The 27943-nt window shown below is 42.2% G+C and overlaps 8 non-coding genes and 3 pseudogenes across 8 annotated transcripts; all 11 read right to left on the reverse strand.

Annotated features, from left to right (window-relative positions):
• Positions 1-110, reverse strand: LOC112085780 (annotated as a pseudogene).
• Positions 111-511: 401 nt separating this feature from the next.
• LOC112085519 lies at positions 512-630 on the reverse strand. The gene has a single exon (XR_002898823.1). It is a non-coding gene; the product is annotated as a 5S ribosomal RNA (ribosomal RNA).
• Positions 631-1031: 401 nt separating this feature from the next.
• Positions 1032-1150, reverse strand: LOC112085564. The gene has a single exon (XR_002898867.1). It is a non-coding gene; the product is annotated as a 5S ribosomal RNA (ribosomal RNA).
• A 365-nt stretch (positions 1151-1515) lies between these two features.
• On the reverse strand, positions 1516-1633 carry LOC112085712. Its single transcript, XR_002899011.1, has one exon. It is a non-coding gene; the product is annotated as a 5S ribosomal RNA (ribosomal RNA).
• A 402-nt stretch (positions 1634-2035) lies between these two features.
• On the reverse strand, positions 2036-2154 carry LOC112085575. The gene has a single exon (XR_002898878.1). It is a non-coding gene; the product is annotated as a 5S ribosomal RNA (ribosomal RNA).
• A 364-nt stretch (positions 2155-2518) lies between these two features.
• LOC112085723 lies at positions 2519-2636 on the reverse strand. Its single transcript, XR_002899022.1, has one exon. It is a non-coding gene; the product is annotated as a 5S ribosomal RNA (ribosomal RNA).
• A 394-nt stretch (positions 2637-3030) lies between these two features.
• Positions 3031-3150, reverse strand: LOC112085814 (annotated as a pseudogene).
• A 396-nt stretch (positions 3151-3546) lies between these two features.
• Positions 3547-3665, reverse strand: LOC112085621. Its single transcript, XR_002898922.1, has one exon. It is a non-coding gene; the product is annotated as a 5S ribosomal RNA (ribosomal RNA).
• Positions 3666-4067: 402 nt separating this feature from the next.
• Positions 4068-4186, reverse strand: LOC112085656. The gene has a single exon (XR_002898956.1). It is a non-coding gene; the product is annotated as a 5S ribosomal RNA (ribosomal RNA).
• A 400-nt stretch (positions 4187-4586) lies between these two features.
• On the reverse strand, positions 4587-4702 carry LOC112085802 (annotated as a pseudogene).
• A 3216-nt stretch (positions 4703-7918) lies between these two features.
• On the reverse strand, positions 7919-8025 carry LOC112085573. Its single transcript, XR_002898876.1, has one exon. It is a non-coding gene; the product is annotated as a small nucleolar RNA R71 (small nucleolar RNA).
• Positions 8026-27943: the final 19918 nt, after the last annotated feature.

Here is a 27943-nt window from a genome sequence, read left to right on the forward strand (position 1 = left end):
ACACGAGGACTTCCCGGGAGGTCAACCATCCTAGTACTACTCCCGCCCAAGCACGCTTACTGCGGAGTTCTGATGGGAACCGGTGCATTACTGCTGGTATGATCGCACCCGTTAGTATATGTATCGCAATAGCATATATGCTTTGGCTTTGAGACTGCAATGAAATCTCTTCGCGTGTGTTGCACTGTTTATATGGCTTTTCCGCCCAGCTGCGACAAGCATTCATGCCAAGATATATAAGTTAGGACACCACGTTTGACGAAACCTAAACTGGGGCTTACGTTTTATAAAAGGGCCCGGAAGAGGGTCTTAAACTCCAAATTTTGGCCTTGTAAACCGCACCCATGGTCTTTAGACCCTTGGACAAGCCAGAGAGCACACTTGGCGCTTTCCACAAAGTTGCTGTAGGAGGCATGGTTCCACACGGTCTAGAAATGGCGTCGTTCGGAAGATGCCTTGTTTTTCAAATGAAAAGACCCAAAAAAAACAAAGAATCAAAAGGAACAAAAAAGGGGTGCAAGACGAGGACTTCCAAGGAGGTCACCCATCGTAGTACAACTCTCGCCCAAGCACGCTTTACTGCGGAGTTCTGATGGGATCCGGTGCATTAGTGCTGGTATGATCGCACCCGATAGTATATGTATTGCAATAGCATATATTCTTTGGCTTTGAGTCCGCAATGAAATCTCTTCGCATGTGTTGCACTTTTTATATGGCTTTTCCGCCCAGCTGCGACGAGCATTCATGCCAAGATATATAAGTTAGGACACCACGTTTGACGAAACTTAAACCGGCGCTTACGTTTTAGAAAAGGGCCCGGAAGAGGGTCTTAAACTCAAAATTTTGGCCTTGTAAACCGCACTCATGGTCTTTAGACCCTTGGACAAGCCAGAGAGCACACTTAGCGCTTTCCACAAAGTTGCTGTAGGAGGCATGGTTCCACACGGTCTAGAAATGGCGTCGTTCGGAAGATGCCTTGTTTTTCAAATGAAAAGACCCAAAAAAAACAAAGAATCAAAAGGAACAAAAAAGGGGTGCAAGACGAGGACTTCCAAGGAGGTCACCCATCGTAGTACAACTCTCGCCCAAGCACGCTTTACTGCGGAGTTCTGATGGGATCCGGTGCATTAGTGCTGGTATGATCGCACCTGTTAGTATATGTATCGCAATAGCATATATCCTTTGGTTTTGAGTCCGCAATGAAATCTCTTCGCGTGTGTTGCACTGTTTATATGGCTTTTCCCGCCCAGCCGCGACCAGCATTCATGCCAAGATATATAAGTTAGGACACCATGTTTGACGACACTTAAGCAGGGGCTTATGTTTTAGAAAAGGGCCCAGAAGAGGCTCTAAAACTCAAAATTTTGGCCTTGTAAACCGCACCCATGGTCTTTAGAGTTGCTATAGGAGGCATGGTTCCACACGGTCTAGAAATGGCGTCGTTCGGAAGATGCCTTGTTTTTCAAATGAAAAGACCCAAAAAAAAAAAACAAAAGAATCAAGAGGAACAAAAAAGGAGTGCAACACGAGGACTTCCCGGGAGGTCAACCATCCTAGTACTACTCCCGCCCAAGCACGCTTACTGCGGAGTTCTGATGGGAACCGGTGCATTACTGCTGGTATGATCGCACCCGTTAGTATATGTATCGCAATAGCATATATGCTTTGGCTTTGAGACTGCAATGAAATCTCTTCGCGTGTGTTGCACTGTTTATATGGCTTTTCCGCCCAGCTGCGACAAGCATTCATGAAAAGATATATAAGTTAGGACACCACGTTTGACGAAACTTAAACCGGGGCTTACGTTTTAGAAAAGGGCCCGGAAGAGGGTCTTAAACTCAAAATTTTGGCCTTGTAAACCGCACCCATGGTCTTAAGACCCTTGGACAAGCCAGAGAGCACACTTGGCCCTTTCCACAAAGTTGCTGTAGGAGGCATGGTTCCACACGGTCTAGAAATGGCGTCGTTCGGAAGATGCCTTGTTTTTCAAATGAAAAGACCCAAAAAAAAACAAAGAATCAAAAGGAACAAAAAAGGGGTGCAAGACGAGGACTTCCAAGGAGGTCACCCATCGTAGTACAACTCTCGCCCAAGCACGCTTTACTGCGGAGTTCTGATGGGATCCGGTGCATTAGTGCTGGTATGATCGCACCTGTTAGTATATGTATCGCAATAGCATATATCCTTTGGTTTTGAGTCCGCAATGAAATCTCTTCGCGTGTGTTGCACTGTTTATATGGCTTTTCCCGCCCAGCCGCGACCAGCATTCATGCCAAGATATATAAGTTAGGACACCATGTTTGACGACACTTAAGCAGGGGCTTATGTTTTAGAAAAGGGCCCAGAAGAGGCTCTAAAACTCAAAATTTTGGCCTTGTAAACCGCACCCATGGTCTTTAGAGTTGCTATAGGAGGCATGGTTCCACACGGTCTAGAAATGGCGTCGTTCGGAAGATGCCTTGTTTTTCAAATGAAAAGACCCAAAAAAAAAAACAAAAGAATCAAGAGGAACAAAAAAGGAGTGCAACACGAGGACTTCCCGGGAGGTCAACCATCCTAGTACTACTCCCGCCCAAGCACGCTTACTGCGGAGTTCTGATGGGAACCGGTGCATTACTGCTGGTATGATCGCACCCGTTAGTATATGTATCGCAATAGCATATATGCTTTGGCTTTGAGACTGCAATGAAATCTCTTCGCGTGTGTTGCACTGTTTATATGGCTTTTCCGCCCAGCTGCGACAAGCATTCATGCCAAGATATATAAGTTAGGACACCATGTTTAACGAACCGGGGCTTATGTTTTAGAAAATGGCCCAGAAGAGGCTCTAAAACTCAAAATTTTGGCCTTGTAAACCGCACCCATGGTCTTTAGACCCTTGGACACGCCAGAGAGCACACTTGGGGCTTTCTAAAAAGTTGCTGTAGGAGGCGTTGTTCCACACGATCTCGAAATGGCGTCGTTCGAAAGATGCCTTGTTTTTCAAATGAAAAGACCCAAAAAAAACAAAGAATCAAAAGGAACAAAAAAGGGGTGCAAGACGAGGACTTCCAAGGAGGTCACCCATCGTAGTACAACTCTCGCCCAAGCACGCTTTCATAGGGTCGCGTTGCCGGGATCCGGTGCATTAGTGCTGGTATGATCGCACCCGATAGTATATGTATTGCAATAGCATATATTCTTTGGCTTTGAGTCCGCAATGAAATCTCTTCGCATGTGTTGCACTTTTTATATGGCTTTTCCGCCCAGCTGCGACGAGCATTCATGCCAAGATATATAAGTTAGGACAACCACGTTTAACGAACCGGGGCTTATGTTTTAGAAAATGGCCTGGAAGAGGGTCTAAAACTCAAAATTTTGGCCTTGTAAACCGCACTCATGGTCTTTAGACCCTTGGACAAGCCAGAGAGCACACTTGGGTCTTTCCAAAAAGTTGCTGTAGGAGGCATGGTTCCACACGGTCTAGAAATAGCGTCGTTCGGAAGATGCCTTGTTTTTCAAATGAAAAGACCCAAAAAAAAACAAAGAATCAAAAGGAACAAAAAAGGGGTGCAAGACGAGGACTTCCAAGGAGGTCACCCATCGTAGTACAACTCTCGCCCAAGCACGCTTTACTGCGGAGTTCTGATGGGATCCGGTGCATTAGTGCTGGTATGATCGCACATGTTAGTATATGTATCGCAATAGCATATATCCTTTGGTTTTGAGTCCGCAATGAAATCTCTTCACGTGTGTTGCACTATTTATATGGCTTTTCCCGCCCAGCCGCGACCAGCATTCATGTCAAGATATGTAAGTTAGGACACCACGTTTGACGACACTTAAACAGGGGCTTATGTTTTATAAAAGGGTCCGGAAGAGGGTCTAAAACTCAAAATTTTGGCCTTGTAAACCGCACCCATGGTCTTTAGACCCTTGGACACGCCAGAAAGCACACTTGGGGCTTTCCAAAAAGTTGCTGTAGGAGGCGTTGTTCCACACGATCTCGAAATGGCGTCGTTCGAAAAATGCCTTGTATTTCAAATGAAAAGACCTAAAAAAAAAAAAGAATCAAGAGGAACAAAAAAGGAGTCCAACACGAGGACTTCCCGGGAGGTCACCCATCCTAGAATTACTCTCGCCCAAGCACGCTTAACTGCGGAGTTCTGATGGGATCCGGTGCATTAGTGCTGGTATGACTGCACCCGATAGTATATGTATCGCAATAGCATATATCCTTTGCCTTTGAGTCCGCAATGAATCTCTTCTCATGTGTTGCACTGTTTATATGGCTTTTCCGCCGAGCTGCGACGAGCATTCATGCCAAGATATAAGTTAGGACACCACGTTTGACGACACTTAAACTCGGGCTTATGTTTTAGAAAAGGGCCCGGAAGAGGGTCTACAACTCAAAATTTTGGCCTTGTAAACCGCACCCATGGTCTTTAGACCCTTGGACACGCTAGAGAGCACACTTGGGGCTTTCCAAAAAGTTGCTGTAGGAGGCGTTGTTCCACACGATCTCGAAATGGCGTCGTTCGAAAGATGCCTTGTATTTCAAATGAAAAGACCTAAAAAAAAACAAAAGAATCAAGCGAAACAAAAAAGGAGTGCAACATGAGGACTTCCCGGGAGGTCACCCATCCTAGTACTACTCTCGCCCAAGAACGCTTAACTGCGGAGTTCTGATGGGATCCGGTGCATTAGTGATATTTTCATAATTTGCATCATTAAGGTTGCATAAATCATTCCAAATCATGTTTTATTTCATGCATTTTAGATCCTTAGGGTTTGTTTTAGAACTTAGGAGATGCATTAGGTCCCAATGAGTCTATTGCATGTTTTGAGTGTCTATCAGGTGAATATGGAGCTGAAAAGATGAATCCAGGAGGTGGAATGGTGAGCAAAGCTTGAAAAAGTGGAAAATTGGGTCCTGGGAGGTTATCGGCCATTCTCGCTGGCCAGGAAGGTTTTACCGGCCATTTCCATGTACCGCGGGAAGCTTTACCGGCCATTTTCATGTACCGCGAATGAAGTGTATCGGCCAAAATCTTCGGGTGTGAACGTGTCTCAGAAATCGCCTGTCCGGGGAGGCGGGTGCTTCATAGAAGTTGGAGAGCATTGCATCACGGTCTCTTAGCAAGTGGAATCGTGGAATTCGGACGCGTGAGCAGAGAGATAAGCTTGTCGGAAGGAACCCCAGTCTCGCAGGTATTCCGGACCGAGCAGATCAGTCCTAAAGGATGCGAAGGACGGTGCACTTCCAGGCAGATTTAGTTTCCGGGTCCTTCATGAGAACCAGAGACATTCGAGTCTTCTTTCCAGAACGTCCAAGAGCATTCAATTCGGATCTATGAGCAGAAAGATACGGTCTCCGGAATGGACACATGTCTAGACGCCTCTCTCTGGTCGTGTACATGCACTGCAAAGATATGCCCTCCAGGAAGCCTTACACTTCCCAAGCACCGAAGCTTCCTTCACCAAAGTTGGAGATAAATGAGTCCTCTGTCTTCTGCAACCAAAATCATTCAATTCGGACTAGTCTCATAGGAGTTACACTCTCCGGAATCCGAAGTGGTCTAAGCTGCTCTGGATGCTGCGAGATGGTCTTGCGACTTGGTTAACCCGCAGGCCTGAAGATGAACGCCTGAATGCTGATGCTGCGAGTTGATATGTGCGGGTAAACTATCACTGGAAGAGGTCTGAAGCTCAAGAGCAAGAGAAATGCTAAGTCCACAATCGTGCGACTTAGGCATGCGAGTTAGCCGCGCCTGGAATTATGCCGCACGATCACTCGCAAATCACTCCGACTTGAGCCTGCGACCTAGGTGCAATAGAGACCAACCCGCACAGTTTGTACATTCCCCAGAAACCGCCTTAGCCCTGCGAGTTGGAGAGGAAGGAGACCAAGCCGCAGCAACACTCGCAAAACACTCCTACTTAGGCGTGCGGCTAAGACAAGGCGATTCAGGCTTCACAAGACAAGTCTTCATCTACTGCGACTTAGGTGTGCGACCTGGGACATACTGGACCAACCCGCAGTAATTCCCACTTTATCCATTAAAGCCGGGTCAGGACCCGGTTTGTTCCGGGCTGACCCGGTTCGTTTTTAAGGAAGTATAAATACTTTTTAGGGTTTTTTGGGAGAGAATTAAGTTTTATTCCCTTTGTCTCTTGCCTCTTTTGTGAAAAAGACTCCATTAAGAAGAGAAATATCTATATTTGAGTGTTTAATCAAGAGAGTTTAAAGAGATCTGGGTGTTTAAAGCTGTTTTCTTTTGAATCTATCATCTCCATCTCCATTTCTCATCATTAATCATGCTAATCTTCTCAACTTGCAAAGGTTTAAGAGAGATTAGTATGATTAGTGAGTAGTCACCTTAATGAGGTTCTAGATGTGTAGGTTAGGGTGCTAAAGTGTTAGATTAGGAGTGCTTAGGGCTAGATTCATTGGTTTATTTCTCTAAACAACTGTTCTCTATGCTAGATCCTTGATAATCACTTGAGATTTAGATTCTGGGAATTTCATGCACCAAAAGTGTTTGATGAAATTCCTGAAAGAGTTGTGTTAGAGGTTTAAGTAATTTTTCATCATGGGAATGATTTGTTAAATGCTTGAATGATCATTGAGAACTGTTTATTAATGCATATTGGTTCATATTTCACAAATGGGAATTTGGTTTGAAAATGGATTAGTATAGGGGTTAATACCTTCATGAGAGGATTAACCTAGATTAGAGTTTTTAATCACTTGAATCATGTCTCATCATTGTCATCAGCATCTCTAGTTTAACACCAAAGCACCCTGACCAACTATCATGTCTAGAATCTCATGCCTCCATCATATCATATTCACATCATATCATTTGTCATTGTCATTAGTCTTTAATCCTGTTTATGTTTATAGTTTTCTCTAGATTAATCAAAACCCACTCTTGTTTGCTTGAATTAAGAACTTGATCATATAGCTTAGTGTCTAACACCACATCTGGATTGATAAACCTCTTTGTGCTACATTGACAAGGGGATTGATAGCCCTGAGACCTTAAAAAGTCTTGTCTATCAATTGGCGCCGTTGCCAAATTGTGGTTTGATTAGCATTAAGCTCTGATCTGTTCTTGAGATCAAGTGCTTACTTTCTTGTTTTTACTGATTCCTTTCAAGTTCTGTTTGTGATTTCAGGTGTATGAACACCAGGTCTAGATCAAGAAGCTGTGGTCCTCCTTTTCCTCTAAACGACAACATCAACCTTTTGGTACCAAGGAGGATAAGAGACAGACGTGGTAGACAAATTGATCAGACTGAGATGGCAGAACAAGAAGATCACGTGGTAGATATACAACAACCAGTTCAGGAGCAACAGGCTCAAGGTCATGGAGCTGGTATTGGAGTTGGTCAAGGGCTTCACCAGGGTAATGTTCAGCAGGAACAGGTGCACCATCAACAAGCTTATGTCCACCAGGGACAAGCTCAAGCTCATCAACAGAGGCATCAGGCCAATGTTCAGCAAAGACACCAGGTGCACCACCAACCCCACCCTTTCCAACCACAGCAAAGAAGATATGAGCAACCCCAAGTCTATGTTGGAGAGAATGACAGGGCCAATGCTCATCAGTATGGAGCTGGTATTCAGGCACCACCTGTGCAAAACAACAACTTTGAAGTGAAAGCATCATTGCTGAATATGGTCCAGAACTCAAAGTTCCATGGGTTAGCAATGGAAGATCCCTTGGAACACTTGGACCAGTTTGATAAGGTGTGTGATCTGACCAAGATAAATGGAGTTTCAGAAGACAGCTTTAAGCTAAGACTATTCCCATTCAGTCTTGGTGATAAAGCTCATCAATGGGAGAAGAATCTTCCAAGAGGCTCCATTCAAACCTGGGAGCAATGCAAGCAAGCCTTCTTATCTAAGTTCTTCTCTACCTCAAGAACTGCAAAACTGAGGAACCAAATCTCTAGCTTCACTCAGCACAGCAATGAAAGTTTTGGTGAAGCATATGAGAGATTCAGGAGCTACACAAACCAATGCCCACACCATGGGTTTAGTGAGGCTTCTCTTCTCAGCACACTTTATAGGGGAGCTCTTCCCAAGATTAGAAACCAGCTAGATACTGCTTCCAATGGGAACTTTCTGGGTAAAGAGATACATGCTGCTTTAGAGCTAGTGGAGAACTTAGCATTGAGCAATGATACTTATGGTGAAGACTATGACAGATCAAATAGGTCTGAAGGTTCAAGCTCAAAACAGAGGCTCACCAGAGAAGTTAAGGAGTTGAGGAGTGAATTAGACAAGCTGAAATTCACCACCCAGAAGCCAATAAATTTTGTTGGAGAGTATGAGGAACCTTCTCAAATCTTTGAGAACATAAGTGAAGAAGGTCTTACCCAAGAGGAGCTCAACTACATTGGGAATCAGAGGTTCCAAAGATATCAGTATGGTAATGCCAATCCAAACCTCTCTTACAGGAACACCAATGTAGCAAACCCACAAGACCAGGTTTATCCCAATTCTCAAGCTCCAAAGAACTTTGTTCCCAAGAACAACTTTCAAGGGTCATTCCAACCCAAGAATCAATTTGGTCAGAATCAGAGTTTTGGTCAGCAACAGCAAACATTTCAGGGCACTGGTTACACTTCACAGCAGCCAAAGGCACCACCAGGGTTTGGTCCACCACAGTTCCAACAGCAGGCGCCGGTTCAACAACAGTTTCAGCCACCAATGGTTCAACAGCAGCCACAGATGGGTACAGATATGGTTGGTATTCTGCAACAACTACTTCAGGGTCAACAGACTATGCAGCAGGAAATCAAGGAACTGAAGCAAAACCAGGCATCAAGCTCAAGGAACCAAGGTCACCTACCTGGAAAACCAGAACCCAACCCCAAGGAATATGCCAAAGCCATTACACTGAGGAGTGGCAAGGAGTTACCTGGTATTGAGAACAACAAAGTGATCATTGAGGACAATGATCAACCTGAGGGGGAGGCAGCCTTAAAGGATGATCAAGTTGCTGAGAAACCAAGGACAGAAAAGGGTAAAGAGGTAGCAAAGGAACCAGAACCAGAGAAGAAGTATGTGCCACCACCTCCATACCAACCCAAGCTCCCATTTCCAGGGAGATTTAAGAAGCAACTAGTGAACAAGGCAAGAGCTGTATTTGAGAAGGCACTCAAAGAGACACCACTCACAATGCCTCTCATTGATGCATTCTTAATGATGCCGAAGATGGGGAAGTTCTTGAAGGATGCAATTCTGAACAAGACAAAAGAGCTTCAAGGCATGGTAGTACTAAGTCATGAATGCAGTGCTATCATTCAGAAGAAGTCCATTCCAAGGAAGTTAACTGATCCAGGGAGCTTCACACTCCCTTGTGCCATTGGACCTCTTCTATTCTCTGGATGTCTTTGTGATTTAGGAGCATCAGTCAGCTTGATGCCATTCTCCATAGCTAAGAAGTTGGGCTTTAGAGTTTTCAAACCCTCAAGGATTTCTCTTATCCTTGCAGATAGATCAGTTAGATTGCCTGTTGGTATGTTGGAAGATCTACCTCTCAAGATAGGTGGTTTTGAGGTTCCAACAGATTTTGTTGTGCTGGAAATGGATGAGGAACCAGTAGATCCTCTCATCTTGGGCAGGCCATTCTTAGCCACTGCAGGAGCTATTATTGATGTGAGAGGTGGGATAATAGAGCTTCAACTTGGGTCTGAAAGGCTCAAGTTTGATGTGAATGAGATGATGAAGAAACCCACCATTGAAGGTCAATGTTTCTATGTGGAGACAATGGACCAGTTGGCTGATGAGTTGCTTGAGGAACTGAACACTGAGGATCCTCTTCAAGCTGCTCTAACTCAAGAACAAGGAGAGAATGAGCTCTTGGCTGAAGCAAGTGAAGGGTATAAGCTGTATCTGGACAATGCAAGAGAGCTGGGTCCTGAAACAAGGTTTTTGGAGCTGGAACAAAGAGGCTCTGAAGTCTTTGCTATCAAGGAATCAGTCACCAGCCAAAGCAACCTGGACCAGGACTGGAATGAGGCTGATGCACCCTCTGTTGAGCTCAAGCCTCTACCAACAGGGCTCAGGTATGCGTTCTTAGGCCTGAACTCTACTTTTTCCGTGATCATAAATGATAACTTGCTGGAGCATGAGGAACGTGCATTACTTAGTGAAATAAAGGAAATTTAGGAGAGCCATAGGGTATTCCTTGGCAGACATTAGAGGAAATCTCTCCTGATATATGCACCCACAGGATCCACCTGGAGGACTAAGCCATGTCCTCTATTGAGCACCAACGTAGACTTAACCCCAACCTTAGGAAGTGGTTCAGAACGGAGATACTAAAGCTTCTTATGCAGGGATAATTTACCCAATCTCTGACTCAAGATGGGTGTCTCCTGTTCATGTTGTGCCCAAGAAAGGTGGGATCACAGTGGTGAAAAACGACAAGGATGAACTCATAGCTCAAAGAACCATAACTGGCCATCGCATGTGCATTGACTATAGGAAATTGAATTCTGCTTCTAGAAAAGATCATTTCCCTTTACCATTCATTGATCAAATGCTTGAAAGGTTAGCTAATCATCCTTATTTTTGTTTTCTCGATGGGTACTCGGGGTTCTTCCAAATTTCCATAGACCCCCGGGATCAAGAGAAAACAACATTCACATGCCCTTATGGCACTTATGCTTATAGGAGAATGCCCTTCGGTTTATGTAATGCACCGGCCACTTTTCAAAGATGTATGATGCACATTTTCTCTGACATTATTGAAGAGAAAGTTGAGGTGTTCATGGATGACTTTAGTGTCTATGGCTCCTCCTTCTCGGATTGTCTCTCTAATTTGACACAGGTGTTGGAGAGATGTGAGCAGCACAACTTGGTGCTGAACTGGGAGAAGTGTCATTTCATGGTGCAAGAAGGAATAGTTCTTGGGCACAAGATCTCTGAAAAGGGTATTGAGGTTGATAAGGCAAAGGTGGAAGTGATGGTGAATCTGCAAACCCCCACTTCAGTTAAAGGGATAAGGAGCTTCCTTGGTCATGCAGGGTTTTATAGAAGATTCATAAAGGACTTCTCAAGGATTGCCAGGCCCTTAACAAGACTGTTGTGTAAGGAGGTGGACTTCATCTTTGATGCTGAATGTGAAGAAGCCTTTAAGTTGATCAAGGAGGCATTGGTTAGTGCACCAATAGTTCAGGCACCAGACTGGTCCCTACCTTTTGATGTCATGACAGATGCTTCTGACTTTGCTGTTGGAGCAGTACTTGGACAGAAGAGGGACAAGAAGCTGCATGTGATCTACTATGCCAGTAGAACACTTGATTCTGCCCAAGAAAAGTATGCTACAACTGAAAAGGAAATGCTGGCAATAGTTTTTGCCTTTGATAAGTTCAGAAGCTACCTGGTGGGATCAAAGGTCATTGTGTATACTGATCATGCAGCCCTCAGGTACTTGATGACCAAGAAAGATGCCAAGCCAAGGCTGTTGAGATGGGTTTTATTGCTCCAGGAGTTTGATATGGAGGTGCTTGATAAAAAGGGGATTGAGAATGGGGCTGCAGACCATCTCTCAAGGCTGAGGATTGAAGAAAAAGTCCCCATAGATGATGCGTTGCCTGAAGAGTCTCTGATGGTGCTCCATTCCTACTTGGAGTTTGAGGAAGTAGAGAGCATTCAAGAAAGGAGGATGCCGTGGTTTGCAGACATAGTGAACTATCTTGCATGTGGGGTGGAGCCTCCTGAATTAGATGCTTACAAGAGGAAAAAGTTCTTCAGAGATGTCCAGAGATACTATTGGGATGAGCCCTACCTCTATATTCTGAACAAGGATCAGCTATATAGAAGGTGCCTTGCTGAAGAGGAGATGCAACCTGTGTTGCAAGAATGTCATGGTTCCGCTTTTGGAGGTCACATGGGGGCATTCAAAACTGTGGCAAAGGTTCTTCAAAGTGGGTTTTGGTGGCCTACAATGTTCAAAGATGCCCAGTTGGTGGTTTCAGCATGTGATGCCTGTCAGAGGCATGGGAACATATCTAAGAGAAGTGAGATGCCTCAAAACCCCATTCTAGAAGTTGAGATCTTTGATTGCTGGGGGATTGACTTTATGGGACCTTTCATTTCATCCTATGGAAATCAGTACATCCTTGTTGCTGTGGACTATGTGTCCAAATGGGTTGAGGCCATTGCTTCCCCTACCAATGATTCCAAGGTTGTAGTGAAGCTGTTCAAGAGCATCATCTTCCCAAGGTTTGGAGTTCCAAGGGTTGTCATCTCTGATGGAGGATCCCATTTTTTGAACAAGACTCTGGAAGGTTTATTGAGAAAGCATGGAGTTAAACACAAGATAGCTACTCCATATCATCCTCAAACTAGTGGCCAGGTTGAAGTATCCAATAGACAGATCAAGGCCATTCTTGAGAGGACTGTTAGCTCAAGCAGAAAAGATTGGAGCAAAAGGCTAGATGATGCATTATGGGCTTACAGGACTGCCTTTAAAACTCCAATTGGAACATCACCATTCAGTTTGCTATATGGGAAGAGCTGCCACCTTCCTGTTGAGTTGGAGTACAAAGCTATGTGGGCTGTGAAGTTTCTAAACTTTGATATCAAGACAGCTCAAGAGAAAAGGATCATGCAACTTCATGAACTTGAGGAGATCAGGCTTGAAGCTTTTGAAAGCTCAAAGATCTATAAGGAGAAGACCAAGGTCCTGCATGATCAAAAGATTCTGAAGAGAGAATTCAAGTATGGTGATTTGGTCTTGCTTTTCAACTCCAGACTTAAGTTGTTTCCAGGAAAGCTTAAGTCTAGGTGGTCTCGACCTTTCAAAGTTCTTGAAGTGAGGCCTTATGGTGCCATTGTCTTGGAAGGAAAGAATGGCCAGGAATTTGTGGTGAATGGACAGAGAATCAAGCATTATTTAGTTTCACAAGGGAAAGAGGAAGCTACAACAGTTCCTCTTCTTGATCCACCAGCCTGTTAAACAGGTTCTCAAAGTCAAACTTAGAGACTTTAAACAAAGTGCTCTTGGGAGACACCCCAAGCTTATCTTTGTACATAGTTCTTTTGATTTCTTCTCTTTTCCTTTATGTTTTAGAACTTTTTGATGGGTTTTGTGAGTTGGTCTCAGGTACTAGGTGATCCTTGGAGGACATAGCTTGTGATGAATGGAATGGAGCATGTGAGAGAGCTGAGAGGACTGTTTAAAGCCAGAAAAACTTGAAGAACGCCTCAGTGCTACCTAGGTGTGCGGGTTAGTGCATGAAGAGCCCAGAACCTTGAGAAGCCCGAAATGTTTAAGTCCCAGTTACTGCGGCTTGGGAGTGCGGGTCAGAAGAGAGGGAGCTAGGCCGCACATCTACTCGGAATTTACTCCGGGTTAAGTGTGCGGCCTAGAAACACGGAGGCCAGGTCGCAGCAGAAGAGAGATGGCCTAGTGTTCTAAGTAACAAACCCTGCGACATGGTCGTGCTACCTGGGAGTAAAGGAGACCAACCCGCACATATACTCGGAATTTACTCCTAGATGGGCGTGCTAGCTGGGAACATGAACACCAGGTCGCAGCAGGAAAAGAAAAGCCGTTTTGTTTAAGTCCAAAAAGCTGCGGGATGGTTGTGCTACCTGGGAACATAGGAAACCAAGTCGCACATGCACTCTCAATTCACTCCGGGATGGTTGTGCTACCTGGAAATATGAAGACCAAGTCGCAGCAAAAAGAGGAACGGCCAGAATGCCTAAGTAACAAAGGCTGCGGGATGGTTGTGCGGGTTAGACAGAGGATTACCAGGTAGCACAAAAATATTTCCGGTTCTGCACCGAGACGGTCACACGGCTCGATCCCGACGGTTCCCGGACGCACAAGAGAGAGAAAGGAGGCCGGTCAATGAGGAAAGGACGGGTCAAAGCCTTGCCTGGTCAAAATAGATCTATTGACCACCAGTCCAAAGGCTTGACCCTGCCCCACACTCTCTCTCCCTCACAACAAACCCGAGTTTGCAACTCTCTCTCTCATTTCTCTCCATTGTTTTCACCATATCTCTCTCATTTCTCCACCAAAATTGTTGATTCAAAGTGCTCTGAGTTCGTTTTTGAGTTGTTAACATCATCCTGATTGCATTTCGAACTCGTTGCATCTTAATCCCAAGGTATTTCATCCTGTTAAAATTCATCTCTTTCCATGCTCTTCAATGGTGATTTTTGAACTTTAAGGTGTGGAATCGATTTTGATAGGTTGTTTTAGACCTTGGGATTAATTTTACAAATGCTAGGGTGCTAGATAGTCTTGGAAAACAGAGCACTTTGTTAGTAATTACTTGTTCTTGAATTTTGAAAATTGTTGCAAGTTATTCATGAAAGAAATTGATTTTTTTTTTTTTAAAGAGATGAATTGGTTTCTTGCTGAGTCCCTGCTTTGCACTCTTGTTTTTGCATTGCTATGAATTTATTTGATTGATTCTTAGCTTGAGAAACTTGTTCATGTGCTGTTGATATCAATTCTTGCAACAATTTTTTTCAAAATGTTGAAGACTTTTGTGAGGCTTATCCTTGTACTAACAATATTTTTGGGAATCTCTTGGCAGATGACTGAAAGAACCAACTCTTTGGCCAAGAAGAAGGGTCCTGCATCAAAAGGCAAAGGTTTGGTCTCAGGAACTTCAAAGCCAAGAGACAAAGGTCAAGGTGCAAAGAATACCACAAAGCAAGGAAAGTGTGATCCAGCGCCAAAAAGGACAAGGCCTGAAGGAAGAGCTTTGGTGGTTGCTTCTGGTTCCAAGAAAAAGGGGAAACAGCTAGCTGTGGTATCTGAGAGTGAACAGACTGAAAGTGACTCCAGCAGCTCAGCTGGTGGTTCCCAAGGCACCATTGAAGAGGGATCAAAGAAGTTCAAGAAAACTGAACCAGAAACACTTGATTATCTGGCTAAGTTTCAGCAGATAGAAATCCAGCAAGGGAGATTCTCTGATTTGGACTTTCTGAAGAAGATTGGCCTCTATGAAGATGTCAAGACTTTGCTTGGGAACATGGGTGTTGAGTCACTTTTGGAGATGAGAGAAATCGCTTATGAGCAAGAGTCCCAAGAGTTCTTGGCCTCCTTTGAAGCTTTCATTTACTACCCAAGGGATTCAAGAATCATTCAAGGAGATGGGCTTGGACATGTGGAGTTTACTGTGAAAGGGAAGGAGTATTCAGTGTCATTCAGAGAATTGGATAAGATCTTTGGGTTTTCAGCACCTAGAAATGAACTTCTATCCAACCAGGTCAATCTCAGAAAAGATGAGATCCAACTCCTATGGAGATCAATTGCTTCTGGAAAGTACACAGCTGGAACAGCTAAGGCCTCTTGGATAAGGAATCCAGTTCTGAGATATGTACACAAGATTCTCTCTCACAGCTTCTACTTCAAGATTGATGTTGGAAGAGTTCACAAAGGAGATCTGATGCTTCTTGGTGTAGGGCTGAGACCGCTGATGCCAACACATGAAGATGGAGAACCCTATGAAGGGTATGAATACCCACTTTGCCTTGCATCTCAATTAGCAAGGTCTTTGATGTTCTACAAAAAGTGCATGTGGGGTTCCACAAGGCAAGATGCAAAGCTGACCCATGGATGGGTGGTAACAAAGATCTTGAAAGCCATGGGGTACAGATTCAAGGAGAACAAGGCAAAGTTTGATCTGATTAATGAAGCACATATGTGTAGGATTGGCTTTCTCCAAGGAAGAGTGGGTACCAAGGTAGTCTACAACTTCAAGACACTCATCAGTGAGCCAGCCCAAGTTCTCCTACCCAATCCCTCCATCACCACAGTCAAAGTTAAAAGGAACATTCACTTCTTCTTGCTGAAGGAAGAGCTGTACAATGTCCAAACTGATCCACCAATCCTCACATACAAGCAAGCTCGCAGAGAAGAAGCCTCCAAGGGAAACAAAGCAACCGCTGAAGATGCTACCACAAGTGCAGCTGGTGCTCAAGATGCTGATCTGCCTCCACCTCAAAAACGTTTTGGTGGAAACAGATATCACTTTGATGATTACAACTGGGAGGAACCAGGCACTTCAGGGTTCAGAGCTCAACAGAAGATTGGTATTCTCCAACAATGGTGCAAGTACCAAGACAAAACCATCCACAAGATGGCCAAATGCATCAAGGAGATGAAGAAGAGGATCAAGAAGCTTGAAAACCCTTGCAAAGGTGGGGCTCCAGCACCGGTTTCACCAAGGAACAGAGAGGAAGTTGGGGAGAGTTCCATGAACTGCACAACCTTGGTCACATATGGAACCACTTGGGTAGATCTTGACGACGGGACTGATGAGGCCAGCCACCATTCTTGGGAAACACCGTCCGGCCACACATCGAACCCCTCCTACTCATTGGGGTCCGATTTCAACAGCCACTAGGTACCACTCAAAACCTTGTAAATAGCATGTAGATTTTCTTTTTCTTTTGCATTTTGCCTGTTTGCTTTGGTTTCACTTCTTTCTCATACTTTTATAACACAAGGGACTGTGTTATTTAAGTGTGGGGGAGGAGTTTTATCCTTTACTAATCATGTTTTCTATTTTCTTATTTTACACTTTGAGTCTTGAGTCACATTCTAGTTGCATATTCATCTAAGTGCATATAAAAACCAAAAAAATGGAAAAATCTGAAAATTTTACACAAAAATTGATCATGTAGTTGCATTCTCATTTTTAGGATTGAGTCTAGATTGCATTTGCATGTAGGTTGCATCTTGCAAGGAGTAATGATAGGTTTTCTAGAGAGTACATCACTTTGAGAACTTGAATTGAATATGCTTGTGAATCTATTTCTGTGCTTGCAAAGTCTGAAATGATTTGAATCTGAGAAGCAAGTTTGAATTGAACTCAACTCTAATCAAGTGGGAACCTTGAACTTGACTTGAAAATATCTTGTGATGCATTGTTTGAAAAAGCTTGTGGATACCAATATACATACTTGAGCTAGAACCACTGTTTTTACCACTCTTTTCCTTAGCTCAAGTAGCTGAATCCCAATCATGGATCAGTTCCCATACCTTGAACCCATCCTTATTTTAAGCCAATGTTTGTGTGTGAATTGAAAGGCCACCTTGGATCAAACTTAGCAGAAAGTGTTAGGTTTAGAGCGACAAGGGCAGGTCTCATTGAGTGCTGTGTTCCAACATCAAGGAATTGAGAGTTTTGGCGAGGAATAAGTGTGGGGGAAAAGACCTTTTGTTGAGTGGAAAAAGGTGAGATGAGTGGAAAAGAGAGAGTGAAAATAGCTAGGGGAATGAAAGAAAAAGAAATCAGTCTTGGTGTTTTGAGAAAGTGAGCTCTGGTCTGTTGAAAAGAAAGAGTCTAGCCTCTAAGTTAAAAAGGAAGAAAAGAAGCCAAAGGCTCAAATGTTTTGTTAAGAAAGAAAGAAGAGGCTAGAAGTTGTAAAAGAAAAAGAGCTGTGTAAAGTTTGAGTTCCAAGACTTGAGAGGAAAAGTGAAAAGTAAATCCCCTAGTGAGAGGAAAATGAGAGTGAAAAGTGAGGATTTTTGAGCAAGTGAGGAAGCTTTGAGTAGAGGGTGGGGTGTGATGAGTCTTTTCCCTTGTATGCATAGGTTGCTTTTTACCTTTAGCATTCTGCCAAAGTTTGATCATTCATAGAGAGATCCCTTTGCTGCATTTAACCCACTTGAACACTGATGAGATCATTTTAATCTCATAGCCTCTCCCTAGCCAAGCCAGCTTGTTTAAACCTTGCATCATGAGATCCACCTGATAAAAGGTTAATGAATGTGAAAGAGTTGAGAGAGAGAAGAACTTGTGGAGATTCCTTGCTGAGTTGATATATATCTGAGTATGACTTTGCATTGCATAATTGAGCATGAACTTGAGTTCTCATTGTGATCACTTCTCTCAAAAAGAAAATGTGAACTCCCATTGCATAAAACCTCTTTCTCTCATTTGCTCTCTTTTTGCTTGAGGACAAGCAAAGGACAAGTGTGGGGGAGTTGATATGTTCATAATTTGCATCATTTAGGTTGCATAAATCATTCCAAATCATGTTTTATTTCATGCATTTTAGGTCCTTAGGGTTTGTTTTAGAACTTAGGAGATGCATTAGGTCCCAATGAGTCTATTGCATGTTTTGTGTGTCTATCAGGTGAATATGGAGCTGAAAAGATGAATCCAGGAGGTGGAATGGTGAGCAAAGCTTGAAAAAGTGGAAAAATTGGGTCCTGGGAAGTTATCGGCCATTCTCGCTGGCCAGGAAGGTTTTACCGGCCATTTCCATGTACCGCGGGAAGCTTTACCGGCCATTTTCATGTACCGCGAATGAAGTGTATCGGCCAAAATCTCCGGGTGTGAACGTGTCTCAGAAATCGCCTGTCCGGGGAGCCTTCCGGTCCGATTCAGACGGCGGGTGCTTCATAGAAGTTGGAGATCATTGCATCACGGTCTCTTAGCAAGTGGAATCGTGGAATTCGGACGCGTGAGCAGAGAGATAAGCTTGTCGGAAGGAACCCCAGTCTCGCAGGTATTCCGGACCGAGCAGATCAGTCCTAAAGGATGCGAAGGACGGCGCACTTCCAGGCCGATTTAGTTTCCGGGTCCTTCATTAGAACCAGAGACATTTGAGTCTTCTTTCCAGAACGTCCAAGAGCATTCAATTCGGATCTATGAGCAGAAAGATACGGTCTCCGGAATGGACACATGTCTAGACGCCTCTCTCTGGTCGTGTACATGCACTGCAAAGATGTGCCCTCCAGGAAGCATTACACTCCCCAAGCACCGAAGCTTCCTTCACCAAAGTTGGAGATAAATGAGTCCTCTGTCTTCTGCAACCGAAATCATTCAATTCGGACTAGTCTCATAGGAGTTACACTCTCCGGAATGCGAAGTGGTCTAAGCTGCTCTGGATGCTGCGAGATGGTCTTGCGACTTGGTTAACCCGCAGGCCTGAAGATGAACGCCTGAATGCTGATGCTGCGAGTTGATATGTGCGGGTAAACTATCACTGGAAGAGGTTTGAAGCTCAAGAGCAAGAGAAATGCTAAGTCCACAATCGTGCGACTTAGGCATGCGAGTTAGCCGCGCCTGGAATTATGCCGCACGATCACTCGTAAATCACTCCGACTTGAGCCTGCGACCTAGGTGCAATAGAGACCAACCCGCACAGTTTGTACATTCCCCAGAAACCGCCTTAGCCCTGCGAGTTGGAGAGGAAGGAGACCAAGCCGCAGCAACACTCGCAAAACACTCCTACTTAGGCGTGCGGCTAAGACAAGGCGATTCAGGCTTCACAAGACAAGTCTTCATCTACTGCGACTTAGGTGTGCGACCTGGGAAATACTGGACCAACCCGCAGTAATTCCCACTTTATCCATTAAAGCCAGGTCAGGACCCGGTTTGTTCCGGGCTGACCCGGTTCGTTTTTAAGGAAGTATAAATACTTTTTAGGGTTTTTTGGGAGAGAATTAAGTTTTATTCCCTTTGTCTCTTGCCTCTTTTGTGAAAAAGACTCCATTAAGAAGAGAAATATCTATATTTGAGTGTTTAATCAAGAGAGTTTAAAGAGATCTGGGTGTTTAAAGCTGTTTTCTTTTGAATCTATCATCTCCATCTCCATTTCTCATCATTAATCATGCTAATCTTCTCAACTTGCAAAGGTTTAAGAGAGATTAGTATGATTAGTGAGTAGTCACCTTAATGAGGTTCTAGATGTGTAGGTTAGGGTGCTAAAGTGTTAGATTAGGAGTGCTTAGGGCTAGATTCATTGATTCATTTCTCTAAACAACTGTTCTCTATGCTAGATCCTTGATAATCACTTGAGATTTAGATTCTGGGAATTTCATGCACCAAAAGTGTTTGATGAAATTCCTGAAAGAGTTGTGTTAGAGGTTTAAGTAATTTTTCATCATGGGAATGATTTGTTAAATGCTTGAATGATCATTGAGAACTGTTTATTAATGCATATTGGTTCATATTTCACAAATGGGAATTTGGTTTGAAAATGGATTAGTATAGGGGTTAATACCTTCATGAGAGGATTAACCTAGATTAGAGTTTTTAATCACTTGAATCATGTCTCATCATTGTCATCAGCATCTCTAGTTTAACACCAAAGCACCCTGACCAACTATCATGTCTAGAATCTCATGCCTCCATCATATCATATTCACATCATATCATTTGTCATTGTCATTAGTCTTTAATCCTGTTTATGTTTATAGTTTTCTCTAGATTAATCAAAACCCACTCTTGTTTGCTTGAATTAAGAACTTGATCATATAGCTTAGTGTCTAACACCACATCTGGATTGATAAACCTCTTTGTGCTACATTGACAAGGGGATTGATAGCCCTGAGACCTTAAAAAGTCTTGTCTATCAATCAATGATAAACAACCTGTTTGCTTCTACATCATCTCTCTAGGGAAGCTCTTTTAAAGTTTAATACTAGACTAGGCGGTAGCTAGAGTACTTGCACTACGAAATCCCACCAGTGGACTTCTATCTATGAAGATTCTTTCTGACAGGATATACTAGCTCATTCTACTTGAACTTAATATTGACATCTAATTTTCTCATCATTGGTTTTAGGAAGGCATCATGATATACATTTAGGACATCTTTACGTTATTTTACCACTCTTTGTTGTCCTAAATGGCCAGTTCATCTTTAGCTGGTACCATACCCTTTACCCAATTCATCATTTCGAACCTCATGCATTTTCTCTCTAGCTTATTTCGACAGATATGTGCAAAAACGCCGGAGTGGGAGGAACAACATAGTTTTCAGTCACTCAAGAGAAAGACTGAAGGAAATTGGGAACAAGGAGTATCATAAATACTATCAAGCCTTATGTTACCTCAAAAAGCTCATTCATAAATGTAAATTTCGTGCCCCCTAAAACTCTACATCTAAAGGCGATTTCCCCTTTCTATAAAAAAAAATCAAAAAAGAGAAAAAAATGAAAGGAAAGGAAACCAACAGCCTAAAAGAGTGTAGGATAGCTAAATTTATTTGGAGCAAAGGCTACAAGGATTCATCTATGGAGTTATGGATTTCACAACCTAGACAAAAATCTACGTCTGGGGGACTTATGAGGAGAACCTAAAGAAAAGAGATCAGAAATCTTAAGGAAAGAAGAATGCGACTGGAAACTGTGGCCGCGGTCAGCCTCAATCCTCTCTTGCTATTTTGCATAATATCTTGTCTCTCCAGAAAAAGGCAACCCTAAACATATCAAGCCTCACCAAAAAACAGCCCTTTAAATACCTAGCCTTGAATGCGTTGTTTAATATTCTTTTAATGAGAACCACTGAAACCTTTAATGAATGTTAAAAGATAGTTGACTGGAAGTTAAGTATAAGTGTGTAGATTTTCGCATGACGGATTAACGGACTAATTATGATAGTATTTTGGTGAGAATTTTCTACGCTACCCTTAATTGATACAATGTGCTTACTAATGGTCTAGGAGTATGGTTTCTGATGATTTTGAGTTCCCTATGATTTCTGTTAAATATACTTTTCCAAACTTGGATCTTGTTTTGTTTGAGGACAAACAAAGTTTAAGTCTGGGAGAGTTGATAACACCATATTTGTACCCATTCTCATTAGTGTTTCTTATGCTATTTCAAATGTTTTAACTAGTTTCAAGTGCTTTTATCATGGTTTTCCTATATTTATAGTTTCAAGACTCTTTGCAGGTTACTTAGGCAAAAAAAATCTGAATTGGAGAAAAATCTACTTTTGGCCAATTTCGGACCGTCAGAAGTTTCACATCCGATGAAGATCTTATCACCATCTGACCAAGCTCAAATTTGGTCACAAGATAGAAGAGACAGCCAGCTGTCTAATTAAACTGGATTGGACACAATCCAACGGTTAAACATAAGTTATTTCTAATTTACTAAAAACATGTTCTGCAGTCTCGCAAAAGAAGCAAGACAAGAAATGAAGATTGGACATCACAAGCCAACCACCGCGGTCCAGAAGCTCGTGGCCACGGTGAACACTATCCTGGCCGCACCTCAGAGCCCTCCAACCGCGGTGGACACACATTTATCAGCCTTGGAGAGCCCTATTACGCGACAAGCCCATTTTCGGCCTAATGGTCCGTTCTCAAGCCCAACTCATTCTTTCTTCAAAGAATATCCTAAGGACGACCAGAAAGACTTGGAGACCTATAAATATGTATTTCAGAAGAACTAATTCGTGTGTGCTCCTTTCCCCTTGTTAGGGAGGCAGCCAACTTTTGTTTCTTAGGTTTAGATTAGGGAAATAGAGATTCTTCTCTTGAACCTTTGTTATTTCTTTCCATCTATCTATTCAGCTTATGAAATCTCTTTTACTTTACTGATTTTCTATTTCAAAACCAATGATGATATTGTCAAGCTCAGCCATGTCTGAGTAGTTACCTTGTTGGGTAAGAGGGCCATCAAAGGGATCCCATGATTGATGACATCTAGGTGTTTTAGCTTAAGGGATTTCGATTGTAAATGATTGTCCCATTCAGACTATACTCAAAGCGGTACGCCGGAGTAGCTAACCAGTGTCCGATCCAAGGTTAAATCTGAGCCACGAGAGTGTTGTATCTGAGTTACCTGAACTGGTTCTTATGAACGTCCCCGTCGTAGGAGACGAAAGCTACCTACGGAGGTTACGTAAGCCGATATGGATTCTGATCTGAAATACATGATCTTATTCTGGCATTAGAGCGAGAGTTAATTTCCGAGTTTAAGTGATTAGATGATTAGGGTGAAGAGAGTTGGCTAATCTTATAAGTGTCTATCCTACTTTCAGAATCATAGAAAATCCTTACCTAGATTTCTTGTGTCATAGATCATGAACCCTACAGAAACCCTAATACTTTACACGTTTTTCATTTGTTGTTCTCCTCCATTGCTTTTATTTTTATTTCTTGTTAGCTTAGTAGAACTCGTGACACCAAAACCGAACAAAAACCCCCATTGGTCTTTGACTTTGATTACTAATCTATTTTGAAGTTTTTTTGCAGAAAAGACATCTCTCTCTGTAGATCGACACCCTAAGTACTACAACACATGGCTTTGCACTTGCAGACATTAGGGTTTACAAATTTAAAACTTTTCTTGCGACACCAACCCTAGCTCGCATCAAAGGTATATTTTCTCAATAGGACTGCACTTCAGTACCAAAGGTTTCCAATCGTTGGATGCCTTCTTGCTCATGGATCAATATAGCATTTGGTGCCAAGATCTATATGAAGAATCATCTCTCATATTGGAGTAATCTGGAGTAGTGGTTGGGAAGATACATCAAATTTTAACGAAGACATGTCCATCTGACTTGCAAAATGGAGAAATGCTGGAATGAGGTGCAAGCCCAGGCTAGGAAGTCGTCGGTCCAAAAGCTTAGTTGATTTTGTGCCTCTATGAAACCTAAAACTTCCTATTTCAGTTTAGTGAAACCGTAGTCGATTTTGGGACTGTATATACTTGTTTTAGCCTCATAAAAAAGAGACCACCCTAGAATAAAGACCTAAATGGCAGTAGCCTTGTTTTTAGTAGTTTTTACAAATTTTTTTCCTGAAATTTTTTCTCATAATATGTTAACTTCATCTTCTATTCTCTTTCCTCATTTTTAACGTCTTCTTGGATATTCCGGTAGATCCCTTGGATATGAAACACTAAGATACCACGACAAGCAATGGTGGTCGTTTTTGAGCTGGGCTGTGTAGTTCGATCTTTGGCTTGGACGGGTAACTGGGCTTGTGATGCTGCTAGGGTTGGAGGTTGCATAAGAATTTTTGTATTTATAAAACCCTAACATCTGCAATCCAAGTCTCGACCAATAGAAGAAGAGAAGAAGAAGTTTAAACTTTCAAATTCAAAATTAGTCAATAGTTATTTCCGAGAATGTTTGATGTCTTGGCCGACTTTAATCTTCTTTATATTCTCTTGTATCTCATTTATAGAAATTATCTTATCTTTTTTTATCAAAAACTTCTTTATAAGTTAAGATCATTGCTTGTTGGTGTGTAATAACCATCAAGTTTCCGATTCTTCTCTGTGCGTAATATCCTTAGAAAGATAGGACAGTGAATCAAAGGCCTTCCACAGCCTGTGTGACCATCCGAATCCACATCACTTGAAGCGATTCCATAGCTTGCAAGGCTTATCCAAGTTTCGATCCAGTCATTAGAGTGCAGATCAGGGGAAGATCTTCACCAACATGATATTAAGTGGTATCAGGGCAACATTCTTCTCATTGAATCTACTATCCATCAAGTTGTTTCTATCCTTTTGGTGTTTTAATCATTGTTGTCATTTACGAGTATAGATCTATCAGAAAACTCCATAAAAAATGATTCATATATATTTTCCTTAGTTGTTTATGCTAGATCAGTGTTAATTTGCATTATTTTTGCAAAGATCTAGTGTTCTTCGTCTGTTATGTCTCTAAAATCATCTGTAATCATTTTTTATTTTAAACTTCTATCACTTGATCTCATCATCAGCCATATATGTTTATGTTTGAAAACAAACCAATCAGATTCTAGGGTTTTTGTTTTCGTGAGGCACAGGAAGAGTCACTTTTGCATTTTGATCGATTCGAAAACTTGTTGCTGGTGATCTATTCTGTGCTTGGATTTCAGGAATCATGTCTGATGATGAAGCCGTTCATCAAAGAAACAACACGCTTTTAATGGAGTCTATGATGGCTTGGTTGGAACAAGTGTTCACTACTAGATTAGAAGCATTGTGGCAGGAGTTGTAACCAAATGAAGAGCCTATTTTGAGTGATAATCGGTCCATGAGAGCATGTGAGAGAACTCTTAGGAGAGATAGAGATCCACAAGTCCAAAATAGAGATGAAGAGGCCGCAAACTACTACAGCCAAGACAGTCATGCATCCTATAAAGACATGGACCAAGATAAAAGCTATGATGTGCAAAAGATTTGTTCCTACTTGATAACACCTAATTTTGACATATTTATGGATCACTTTCAGTATCTTATGCAGGTGTTTTCAATCTGTTTTAAAGGTTTTATAAGTGTTTTCCATGTTTTGGAGTTTTAAAAGACTTTTCAGGTTACTTAGGCAAAAACATTGCACACTGGAGAAAAATCCACTTTTGGCCAATTTTGGACCATTAGAAGTTTCACAACCGATGAAGACCTTCTAACCGTCTGATAAAGCTCAAATTCGGACTCAAGATAAAAGAGACAACCAGCTTTCTAATTCAATTATATTGGATGCAATCCAACGGTTGGATCACAAATTATTTCGAATTTACTGAAAACATTTTCTGCAGTTTCGCGAAATAAGTAAGAGGAAGAATGAAGTTTGGGCATCATATACCAACCACCGCGGTCCAGGAGCTCGTGACCGCGGTGAAAAATATCCTGGCCACGCCTCAGAGCCTCCATACACTGTGAACCTACATTTACCAGCTTTGGAGAGCCCAATTCTGCGACAAGCCTATTTTCGGCCCAAAGGCCTGTTTTCAAGCCCAACTCATTCTCTCTTCAAAGAAAGCCCTAAAGACGACCAGAAAGATTTGGAGACCTATAAATATGTATTTTAGAAGACCTAATTTCGTGTGTGCTCCATTCTCCTTGATAGGGGGGCACCCAACTTTTGTATCTTAGGTTTAGATTAGGGAGACAGAGATTCTTCTCTTGAACCTTTGCTGTTTCTTTTCGTCTATCTATTCAGTTTATACAATCTCTTTTACTTTACTGCTTTTCTATTTAGAAAACCAATGATGATGTTGTCAAGCTCAGCCATGTCTGAGTAAATACCTTGTTGGGTAAAGAGGGCAATCGAAAGGGACCCCATGACCGATGACATCTAGGTTTTTTTAGGTTAAAGGATTTTAATTTTAAATGATTCTTCCATTCATCCAAATCTCAATGCTGTAATGCTGAAGTAGCTAACCAGTGTCCGATCCTAGGTTAAATCTGAGCTGCGAGAGTGGTGTAACTGGGTTGCCTGAACTAGATCTTATGGACGTCACCAGCGTAGGAGACGAAAGCTACCTACAGAGGATACGTAAGCCGAGATGGATTCCGATCTGAAATGCATTATCTTATTTTGGCATGAGAGCGAGAGTTAATTGCCAAGGATAAGTGATTAGATGATTAGGGTGACGAGAATTGTCTAATCTTACAAGTATCTATCCTAGATTCAGAATCATAGAAAATCCTTACCTAGATTTCTTGTGTCATAGATCATGAACCCGAGAGATGAACCCTAATACCCAGCACGTTTTTCATCTTTGTTTTGATCTATTTTTATTTCTTGTTTACCTTAGTAGAAATCAAGACACCAAAACCCCACAATAAACCCCATTGGTCTTTGACTTCGATTACTAATCCAGTTTGAAGTTTTTGCAGAAAAGACAACTCTCCCTGTGGATCGACACCCTAAGTACTACAATGCACGGCTGTGCACTTGCAGACACTAGGATTTATAAATTTAAAACTTCTTTTGCGACACCAACCCTTGCTCGCATCAAATTTTTGGCGCCGTTGCCGGGGAGAGCATCGTTCTTGTTTCTGCCAAACTTCATAGGTTAGTAAACCCGACTCTTAGACACCTTTTTCTTTTAAAATTTCGTTTTGTTTTTATTTGTTTCAGGTTTCTGGAACATGTATTCATCTTAGGAGGAAGATGAGATCATTGGGCGAGGGTTTTATTACCCGGTGTTGCTCAATACTCTCATTCATACGCCTACAATGAATCAGACGATATGGATTGTAACTCTCATCCGAACCATCACTATCGAGATGAAGTTGGTGAATCATCAACCTTCTCACCCCATATACCTCGATGAAGTAACCAGTGCCAATATCAACTAGAACCTTATCAGCTTCATCAAGTGTTCCAGGCACGTAGAGAGAGGCAGTGAGTGGTACAAGCATCTTCTTACCTATAATTCAAAAATCATTTACTCTACTGAAGAACGAGAGGCGGTAAAACGATTCCTTCAAATTTGTTATGAAGACCATGTCCAATTAAAATCTCTTGGATCCTAATTCTTCTATCATCGAATCCAGTCACCAAGGAAGAAAAGAACCTGTTTCTGTTCCCAGCAATGACCTCATCACTACCAAACCATTCGAGTGCCTCGAAGTAGAGAAAGAGGATCAAATTCCTCTTTTTCTTGACGAGCCAAAACCTTCCTCTGCCTCAACTCCTCACAAATTTGAGTGTGAGAAAAATCTCATGAAGGATGATACACTTATAGTGAAGTCGCTGATTGAAGTTCCTGAAGAAGAGCAAGGAATAGAAGTTCATGATTCTCTTTGTGATATCAAATCTGATGTGATTCAAATGCAAAAGCTTGCCGAGGAAACATGTAATTCTAAAACTGATTCATCTATGATTAATATTCACAATAAAGACCTTTCTTGTGAAGCTTCATTAGGTTTCACATCCAGTATATCTCTTCAAGTGGAGATGAGAAAAGATGCAAAGAAATCTTTGATCTTTGGGATTTCTAGAAGGAACTCTCGGTTCCTGATCATAAGCAGTGGAGATAGACCAGTTTTTTTTATCCTGGATGAGCTACAAAGGTCCCTGAAAACGTCCTAGAAGAAGGTCCACCCTTCACACTTCATCAAAACATCAACCAAAAAAGTTCAATGTGCAACAAGATTTCTTTTGGTGCACACTTGATCTTTGCTAATATGGGACGTGATCAAGACTCAAATGGAGCCAAAGTGTAATATTGCTCTTTGGGTAACTTTTGATTGAACCGTTGGATTGCCAAGCTGTAAAGTGGAAAGCTGATAGTTTCATCTTTGAGATCTCCAATTTTGATCTAGATCAGACGGTGAAAAGGTCTTCAATCGGGGGTGAACTTCTGACGGTTTGACTCTGAGCTGAAAATCTGGTCTTTATCCATTTTGTTAAGATTTTTCATAAATTTCCTGAAAAGAGTCTTGAGACTACAAATACAAGAAAAAATAATAAAAGTACTTAAAAGCAATAAAAA

This window comes from Eutrema salsugineum, unplaced genomic scaffold (assembly GCF_000478725.1).
Source record: "Eutrema salsugineum unplaced genomic scaffold, Eutsalg1_0 scaffold_3, whole genome shotgun sequence".
NCBI classification, from domain to species: Eukaryota; Viridiplantae; Streptophyta; class Magnoliopsida; order Brassicales; family Brassicaceae; genus Eutrema; species Eutrema salsugineum.